Source organism: Ovis aries, chromosome 13, assembly GCF_016772045.2.
Source record: "Ovis aries strain OAR_USU_Benz2616 breed Rambouillet chromosome 13, ARS-UI_Ramb_v3.0, whole genome shotgun sequence".
NCBI lineage: Eukaryota > Metazoa > Chordata > Mammalia > Artiodactyla > Bovidae > Ovis > Ovis aries.
Window position 1 is genome coordinate 46,507,383 of NC_056066.1, and position 8,877 is coordinate 46,516,259.

At 44.4% G+C, this 8,877-nt stretch overlaps 1 protein-coding gene across 33 annotated transcripts in view; it reads right to left on the minus strand.

Annotated features, from left to right (window-relative positions):
* Positions 1 to 2,660, minus strand: part of ZMYND11 (zinc finger MYND-type containing 11) — a 74,763-nt gene extending 72,103 nt beyond the window's left edge. For 6 of the 33 annotated variants that reach the window (XM_015099715.4, XM_015099714.4, XM_015099710.4 and 3 more), the window contains exon 1: positions 2,463 to 2,660. The gene's annotated coding sequence lies outside the window, so the exon portion shown is untranslated. Of the gene's footprint in view, positions 1 to 1,157; positions 1,874 to 1,911; positions 1,971 to 2,221 lie in introns of those variants that run through there. The other 27 variants (XM_060397603.1, XM_027976816.3, XM_060397594.1 and 24 more) reach the window with 9 other exon arrangements.
* Between the last annotated feature and the right edge of the window lie 6,217 nt (positions 2,661 to 8,877).

The window sequence follows — 8,877 nt, forward strand, 5'->3', positions numbered from 1 at the left end:
ATTAGTATCTCATTTTAGGTATGCCAAAGGGTATGAACATCTCTCTTACACGCTATCTGAACAACCCTTAAAGGAAAAGAGGGTACAATTACAAAAGGGTGAAAGTGTGCACACACACAGGGCAATTCATGGAAACATGCAACAAGACATGCAAAGCATCAACATCGTGATATCCTAGGAATACTGCCTATGAAATAAGCAGATAATTTTAACACTTTAATTGATTTGTCTTTGTAAAGTTGGGAATATTTACATGTATGTTTATTTAAGCACATGGCAACAGGTAACTGAAAAAATAAATTGCCCAATTACAAAATGTAAAAGGGAAATTGTTTTCATATAAACAACATATAAGTGGGAAAAGTACCACAAAAAACAGAGATCCTCTGTTAATCATGCATTGAGCTAAGCAAGAAAAATATTTTATTGAGTCTGTCATAATCATATTTTCTGACCTCTAACTTTCTAACTTGGCCGTCTATAAAGGACAGTCCCTCAAAATAGTGACTGTAACCAATGCTAAAGACAAGGAAAATGACATGCTAGAACAAAATTCACATTTTATTTCCTGCCTGTACAAATGAGAATTCAGAAAAGTCACACAGGTGACTATGCTTACCAGAAAGCACGCAAACTTTTCAAGTGTAGCTAAAACGATTTCCCTGATAGCTTCGAACCATTAATGAGAATCAATGACCCCCAAACCTGAAAAGTTTATGCAGCCCACAGTCACTAAGCTACAACTCCTACATTTCTGTCTAAAAGAAAACAAAGGTTTTACTTTCTGCCTTTGAATAGACAAACAATTATTTCTAACCAGTCTCTTGCTTCCACAGCACTCTGCTTACTGTAGGAAGCAGCACACCTGGGTGAGCAGACCAAAGGACCCAGGACCTAAATCTCAGAGGGCCCTGCCTGGGCCTCTCAATGTCTGACCCAAGCATCTCTTCCGTCCCTCAACGGGGTGCCGGCTCTGAGTTCAACAGGACCCTGTACTGGGCCCACAGGAGCACACGAAGCACCATGAACACAGTGTATGACCGCGGGTATCACATGCCCATACCAGGTATGCACACACCTGGTGTGTCACCCGGCACGGTTAACTCCACCAGGTAGCAAGTCCCTACCACATGTGACACCGAGCACCAAACACTCACCAGGTATCGTGCAGGCTTCCACGTATGTAACAGCAGGCGCACACCACGGACACACCGGGCAGCCAGCCCACACGATCTGTAACACCGAGCACCATGGACACTGGCTCTCACGCCCCCACCGTACAAACACCGGGCACCGCTGGGCCAGAAACGCATGAGGGTACGGTCCACGCGGAAGCTGGGGCCCCGGGCCAGCCCGCTGGGCCGCAGCCTAGCAGCTCCCCTTCTAAAGCCGGGCAGGACCGGCGGCGGACACGCAGGCGGTGCAGCGCCCGGGAGGTCTGCGGAGGAAGCGGAGGCCTCGCTGCCGCCTGGTTCCCGGACCTGGGGGGCCGAGCCTCGCCTGGGCCCTTGCGGACCGACCAACCTGCCCAGCCGCCGCGGACGCCCCCAGCCCACCCTACCCACCCCAGACACTCACAGGGCCGTGTCCGGGCGGACCCCGACCGGGACCGTGGCCCAGGGGCCTGGCCCCGCAAGGAGGACCGGCCTGGCGGGCGGCGCTCACGCGACTCCCCGGCTTCGCGGCCCGCGCAGGCCCCGCGCGTCCCTGCTCCTGCGGGGCCTCCCCCGCCGGCGGGCCCGCCTCCCCCGCCGGCCAAGGGCGGCCCAGCAGGCCCGGCCCTGCGCGAACAAAGCTCCGCGGGCCGGAGGCGAGCGGCGGTCACGCCCGCGGCCCGAAAGGCTGCGGCCAGGCCGGGCCTCACAAAGCCCCCGCCTTGGACACCCGCCCGCGCCCCGCCCGCGCCCGCACCCCCGCCGAGGCCGAGCGTCCCCACCATTATGCTCCGGTGCTCGCCGCCGCCGCGCCAGGCCCTGCCCCTCCGCGCCGGCCCGCCGTCCGCGCCGCCTCCTCCGGGCCGGGCCGGCGGGGCGCGGGGCGGGGGGGCTGCGGTCTCCGGGCCCGGCTCCCCGCCCCGGCCTCCCCTCCTCCCCGCCCCGGCCCGGCCTCCTCCCGCCCGCCTGGACCCCGCGCCTCAGGGGCGCCATGTTTACAAGCTTCCACCACAGAAACACGCGAGCACCCGGCAAGGCGGGCGCGGAGGTCCCGCCGCCGCACTTACGAGGTCTCCTCGCCGAGCGGCGGGCCGGGCCCGGGCGCAGAGTTGCGGCGGCGCCGCCGGGAAAGTTCGCGTCCTGCGGGGCCGCGGAGCCGCTCACACGGCGGGCTGAGCGGGGCGGCCGCCCGCCGGCCTCCCACCGCCCGCCGCCGCCCTCGGGCTTTATTGTGTGGCCGCCGCCGGCCGCGGGCTGGGGCTCCGCGCGGGCTCCCTCCCGGCGGGCTGCCCACACGCCCACACCCACCTTCCCGCCGTCCTGTGCTCCGCGCCTCTCCCTAATCCGAGCATATTCCTACGGACCCACACAGGCACCCGAGTCCACACGCACGTGAAAGCTACGTACGTGCGGGCGCGCGGAGCCGGGCGCGGGGCGCACAAAGATCCGGCGCCCGGAGCATCGCCCGCGCGGGCCGCGGCCGCGGGCGCTGCAGGCGCCGGCTCTGGGCGGCCCGGAGGGCACAGGGTTGGAAAAGCAGCGAGGCCTGAATCGGCGAGATCGGCAAAAGGATGTTAATACCCTTTGGATTCTGTTAACGAAACGTATTGCAGGAAAATGCTGAATTCTTCATTCTGTGTGTACACAAACAGGTCTTAAGAAAGGACGGGAGCAAGCATTATCGTTTCTGCAAAAACACTACCAGTTTTTGTAAAGAGAAGGAGGTTATCTTTCTTAGTTTGTAATTCTAGATCCAACCTGAGGAGATCCCAATATGTGGGTTAAGAAAGTCTCAGTGATAAGGACACTTTTATAGATTTCACAGTATTTTCTCTAATGATCTTTGTCCATAAGAGTTTGGAAGGAAGACCTACCAACCAAAACTTCCTACTCTGATTCTCTTTGGACATGCATGCATACCCGAAAATTGCTGGAAGACTTGTCCAAGAAATGCTGGAGTCTAATCCAGTTCATCAATCTTTCATAGCTGGTCTCTAGGGCTAAGTTAGAATTTCGAAAGGGAGTTCTAAGAAACATGGCCTTTCATAGGCCCTGGTTCTGATACATTCCAGAGAGTTTTTCGTTATCTCAAGGGACATTATAAAATAATTTTAACTGATTTTAATTGTACGGATAAATATATGCCAATAAAATCGAGCAGAGGGGTTAAAGATGTCAAAAAAATCAAGCCATGCCTTTGAATGTGGGACCAGGAATTCTAAAGGTGAATAGCTTTAAGTAAATCATCTTTCTTTAAAAGTCATCTATAAAATAGAGGACTGCATGTTCACACATATTTCACAGAGGCCACTCAAGTAAGACATCACATATGTGTAAAAGTAAACTTATACTTTAGGAGAGAGATCACTAACCCTAACTGCATATTTTTCTCCCATTAAATTTTTAGCCATCATTTTTATTTTTGTACCTAGATATTATATCTTATTCTTCTGTGGTTTTGCCTAGAATTTAACCCTTGGCCCTATTTTCCCTTCAGAACAGTTTTATTTACCTTATTTTCCTCCCAGCTGAATAAATAATCGGCAGGGAAGATGGTTGCAGACAACTGGTTTGGGATTGGGAGCTGGGGAGAGGCCCAGAAGACTCAAAAGATTATTTCCATGCAACTTAGGTTATACCATGAATTTATCTGCAAAGAGAGGGCAAGGAACAGAGGTATCAAGGAGAGGAGAGAAAGGGAGAGTAGTGGGCTGTGAGGAATGGTTTACACCAACTTGCCAACATCTCAGAGATTTTGCTGTTGTTCAGTTTCTCAGTTGTGTCCAACTCTTTGTTACCCCATGGACTGCAGCACACCATGCTTCCCTGTCCTTCACTGGCTCCCGGAGTTTGTGCAAATTCATGTGCATTGAGTCAGTGATGCCATCCAACCTCTGTCATCCCCTTCTCCTCCCTCCTTCAATCTTTCCCAGCATCAGGGTCTTTTCCAATGAGTCAGTTCTTTGCATCAGGTGGTCAAAGTATTGGAGCTTCAGCTTCAGCATCAGTCCTTCAGATGAATATTCAGGACTGATTTCCTGTAGGATTGACTGATTTGATCTCCTTCCAGTCCAAGGGACTTTCAAAAATCTCCAATACCACAGTTCAAAAGCATCGATTCTTTGGCTTTCAGCCTTCTTTATGGTCCAACTTTCACATCTGTATATGACTACTGGAAAAACCATAACTTTGACCAGATGGACCTTTGTCGGCAAAGTAATGTCTCTGCTTTTTAATCCACTGTCTGGGTTTGTCATAGCTTTTCTTCCAGGGAGCAAGCGTCTTTTACTTTCATGGCTGCAGTCACCATCCGCAGTGATTTTGGACTTAGCACTACCCAAAGAAGGACCCGCACAACATTCCAAGTTCTTCCCCAACCCTGGCTGACACTTGACACTTAAGTAACATCTGACTAGATCAACATATCACTTTTTCCAGATTCTGCTTTAAGAAATATCATGTAAATAGAGAGGGCATGGGTTACTCAACAAATGGTGTGGAATTTTTGTTTCTTTAAAAAATGAAATCAAATCATATCCTTACCTTAAACACCATACTTTAAAATAATCCAAATGACTTGAATAATACAACTGTAGAAACTCAAAATGATTATCCTAAAGGTAGAAGAAAATATAGGTGAATGTTAGTAAGATTAATGTGGAGAGAAACATATGAAGCTCTGCAGTTGATCTTAACCAAAAGGCCAATAAGTGATATCCTAAGCTCTAAACCAATGATTTTTATCAGAAAAGAGTGATAAATTTGACTATATAAAATTTTGTTACTCTAATGTGTCAAAAACAAATATAGACCTATTTTAAAATATGCCCATTAGGGTTACAACTTTTATACTTTATAAGGAGTTTCTTCTAATATCCTTTTCTCTGCTTTCCTCACATAATGAGGATGAATTCAGATTTTTTAGGGCCAGTTTAGAGAGGGTGGCTTCACGGTTACACAGAGTTTGGGTTTGCCTGATAAATTCCCATCTCAGAGTGTTTCTGGCTTGCTAGTATATAGCAATAATAAGTTCATGCATGTGCTCCTGAAAGGCTTGCTTTTATTTCTTTAAATTTTCATTTCATATTTCTGTTTTGCTTCACAGGTTGAATTACATAAACACTGTGTGTAATGCATGAATACTGAATGCATGCTTTTGGAGGACATAATCTTAAGTGTAATATAGAGAATAAATATGGAAAATCTTCAGGAATGCAGATGAACAGTACATTATACAGAAATTAGTGGATAGAAATTATCATTCTGTGTTATCACAGTACTATAAACAATTGAAGTAAAATAAGTCCATTTGAATGAGACTTGGCGTTTTCGTTTATGGAGACTCAGGAATATGTATATCACCCTATGTAACTTAAAATACATTACTTTGCCAACAAAGGTCCATCTAGTCAAAGCTATGGTTTTTCAAGGAGTCATGTATGGATGTGAGAGTTGGACTCTAAAGAAAGTTGAACGCTGAAGAACTGATGCTTTTGAACTGTGGTGTTGGAAAAGACTCTTGAGAGTTCCTTGGACTGCAGGGAGACCCAACCTGTCCATCTTACAGGAAATCAGTCCTGAATATTCATTGGAAGGACTGATGCTGAAGCTGAAGCTGAAGCTCCAATACTTTGGTCACCTGATGCAAACAGCCGAGTTATTGGAAAAGACCCCAATGCTGGGATGTAGTGAAGGAAACAGGAGAAGTGGGCAGCAAATGATGGGATAGTTGGATGGCATCATTGACTCAATGGACATGAATCTGAGCAAACTCTAGGAGTTGGTAAAGGTCAGAGGAGCCTGGCATTATGCAGTGCATGGGATTGCAAAGAGTTGGCCATGACCTAGCAACTGAACAACAACAAATATATATATATATATATATATATATATATATATATATATATATATGCAAGAAGTAAAAATTAGGATAACCATCTTTGAATATAAAAAGCTATGTCACATTAGTAAGATAAATGTCACATGCGTGCGTGCTCATTCACTTCAGTCATGTCCGACTCCTTGCAACCCCATGGACTGTCACCCACCAGGCTCCTCTGTCTATGGATTTCTCCAGGCAAGAATACTGGAGTGGGTTGTCATATCCTTCTCCAGGGAAAAAAGATGCCATACACTCCACCAAAAAAGAAACAAAATGATGGATAATTTACAAAACAAGAAAAATAAATTATTAATAAATTGACAAATGTTCAAATCCACTAATAATAAAATGACAAAGTAACACAATGCTGCTTTTATTCTTCAATGATAATATTATCAAGGGTTAGCAAGATGGACATACTTTCATACACTATTGATAGGAAATTGAATTGGTATGAATACTCTTGAAATACCAGAGCCTAAAGAATATTTATACTTAATATCTTTAAGCTCAGACATCCACATTTAGAAATCTATCCTAAATATATTTTCTGAAAGACAAGCGTGTATGCACAATTTATCCTTCCCAACTTAAAAAGCATCAAAGATTTTCTGTTGGATCTTAAATGAAGTCAAACCCTGTTCTTTGGCTTACAAAGGCCAGTTTTGCCTGACCTCCGCCTGTATCTCCTTTAACTTTAACCTCATTATACATTTCACCCCTGCCTCACTAACCTTTGTCCCATATCAGGACAGTATAAAGTTTGTTCCCTCCTTCTGGAATATCCTTCTCCCATCTCCCTGGGCATGATCCTACTCATTCTTTAGGTGTCTATTCAATTGTCCCTTTTTCAAATAAGACTTTCCTAAGTCCCCAGTCTAAAACCTCTATCTTTCTCCATAACATAAGATTATTGTAATGATATATTTACCTTAGATTTTATAGACTAATGAGATAATTTGTTCTCCATAGCATACCAAGGTACCCAATGAATATGGTTAAGTGAAAAAAATAGCACAGATATAATTGGTGGTCTCATTGCACTTGAGAAGGTACTATCAAGATATTAGTGTTTTGCTCTTAAATAACACAATACCAGCAGATTTGTCACTCAAGAAAAGTAGACCTTAAGGCAGTTTAATTAAAATTATATGTTAATTAGGTCATGTTATACTTTGGTTACTAACTCAGGACTGTGGGATAAAGGATATTGTAAATGCAGGTCTCCCAAACCCTGAGAGGAGCCAAATAATTTTCTCTCTGGCCATGTATGCGTGAGCGAGTATGTGAGTGTGTGTGTCTGTGTGTGTGTGTGAAACAGAAGACGTATGTATACCTGGGATTATATTTTTGAAGCACATTAATATGCTTTTCTCCTTGGCATTTTCATGCACAAACTCCCTAGTTTGTCTGAGGCATTCATGTACCTTCGAGGGTACTAGGATTGGCACGGCAAGAATTTATATAGAAGGAAAGTCAATATCAGGTGGCTGACACCCCAAATAAGAAATATTAATCTGCAGCAAGATGAAAGGATTACAACCATGGCTTTGTTATAATGCAATTCTCCAAATCACTTTTTCTTCTTTTTTTAAACAGTTTTATTTCTTTTAAAACTTTTTACTTTGTATTGGAGTATAGCTGATTAACAATGTTATGATAGTTTCAGGAAAGGAAATTCCCTGATGGTCCAGAGGTTAGGATTTGGCATTTTCACTGCTTGAGGGCCTGGGTTAAATCCCTGATCAGGGAACTGAGATCCTGTAAGCTGTGAGGTGTGGCAAAAAAAAAAAAAAAAGAAGAAGAAGAAAGGAAAGAAAATCCTGTATACCATTTAAAAAAAAAATTTTTTTTTTAGGTACAGATCTGGCATAGGAGACCTGAACTTCACTACCCAGGGTGGGGGTGGAATGAAATTGGGGGAGAGAGGAGGCAGGAAATTGGCAGTAAGGTTTATAACTGCTTAGGGTTAGGCACTTTTCCTAATATTTATAACTCAAAAATATTTGGCACTCAAAACTATTTGATAAATTAGTTAATGAGATTCATCATAATGTTTTTGTAATATCAATTTAAAAAGTCAAAATAAGATAAAAATCCAGCATTAAAAACTGTTAACTGGAAAATAATATAAAATCACATATCTATATATTTTTTAATTCTGTGAGATATTAAAAGGAAGTACTGTGGAAGAAAATGTTAATCATGAATATTTCTCTGGGTTACAAGATACCTTCTTTTTTAAAAAATCTTTTTTCATAATTAGGAAAAAAATTGCTAATAATAATAGCCTAAGAAACTGGTTGTTACTACAACACTGTATGTCCCTTACTTGAAATAATATATGCTTTTTAGAACACTATAAAATTAAGTTCCATAGCATCTTACTTTTCATTGATTTCTTTGGTTAGTGTGTAGAGAGATTTAGTGGCTGCAATCTATCCATAGCTCACATCTAAAAATTTATGTAAAAAGCCAAAAAATATAATTATTGGACAACTGCAGGTAATAAAAGTGAATGTGAATATATGTGTGTAGTTATCAGAGCAAGGTCTCCAGGCATTGGTTTTCTGCTTTGTAAAGGAGGGAGGTTATCTCACTGCCTTTTCCGGCTCCAGCAGCAGAGTTCTGGGACCTCCTGTGCTAGTCTCACACCCTCTCCCGGAGGTCCTGTTGTCGCTATTGTTCCAAAGACCCAGGTGAAAGTTTGCTTATCAGATATTCTTTCTCTTCACATGCCCTTGTTCTCTTTACCCCTGGCTTCCTTACTTTCACTTTCCCCTTTCCGTTATTTTATTTTTATTTTTTTGGAGGAGGAGATGGTAAATGATTCCTTGGCCT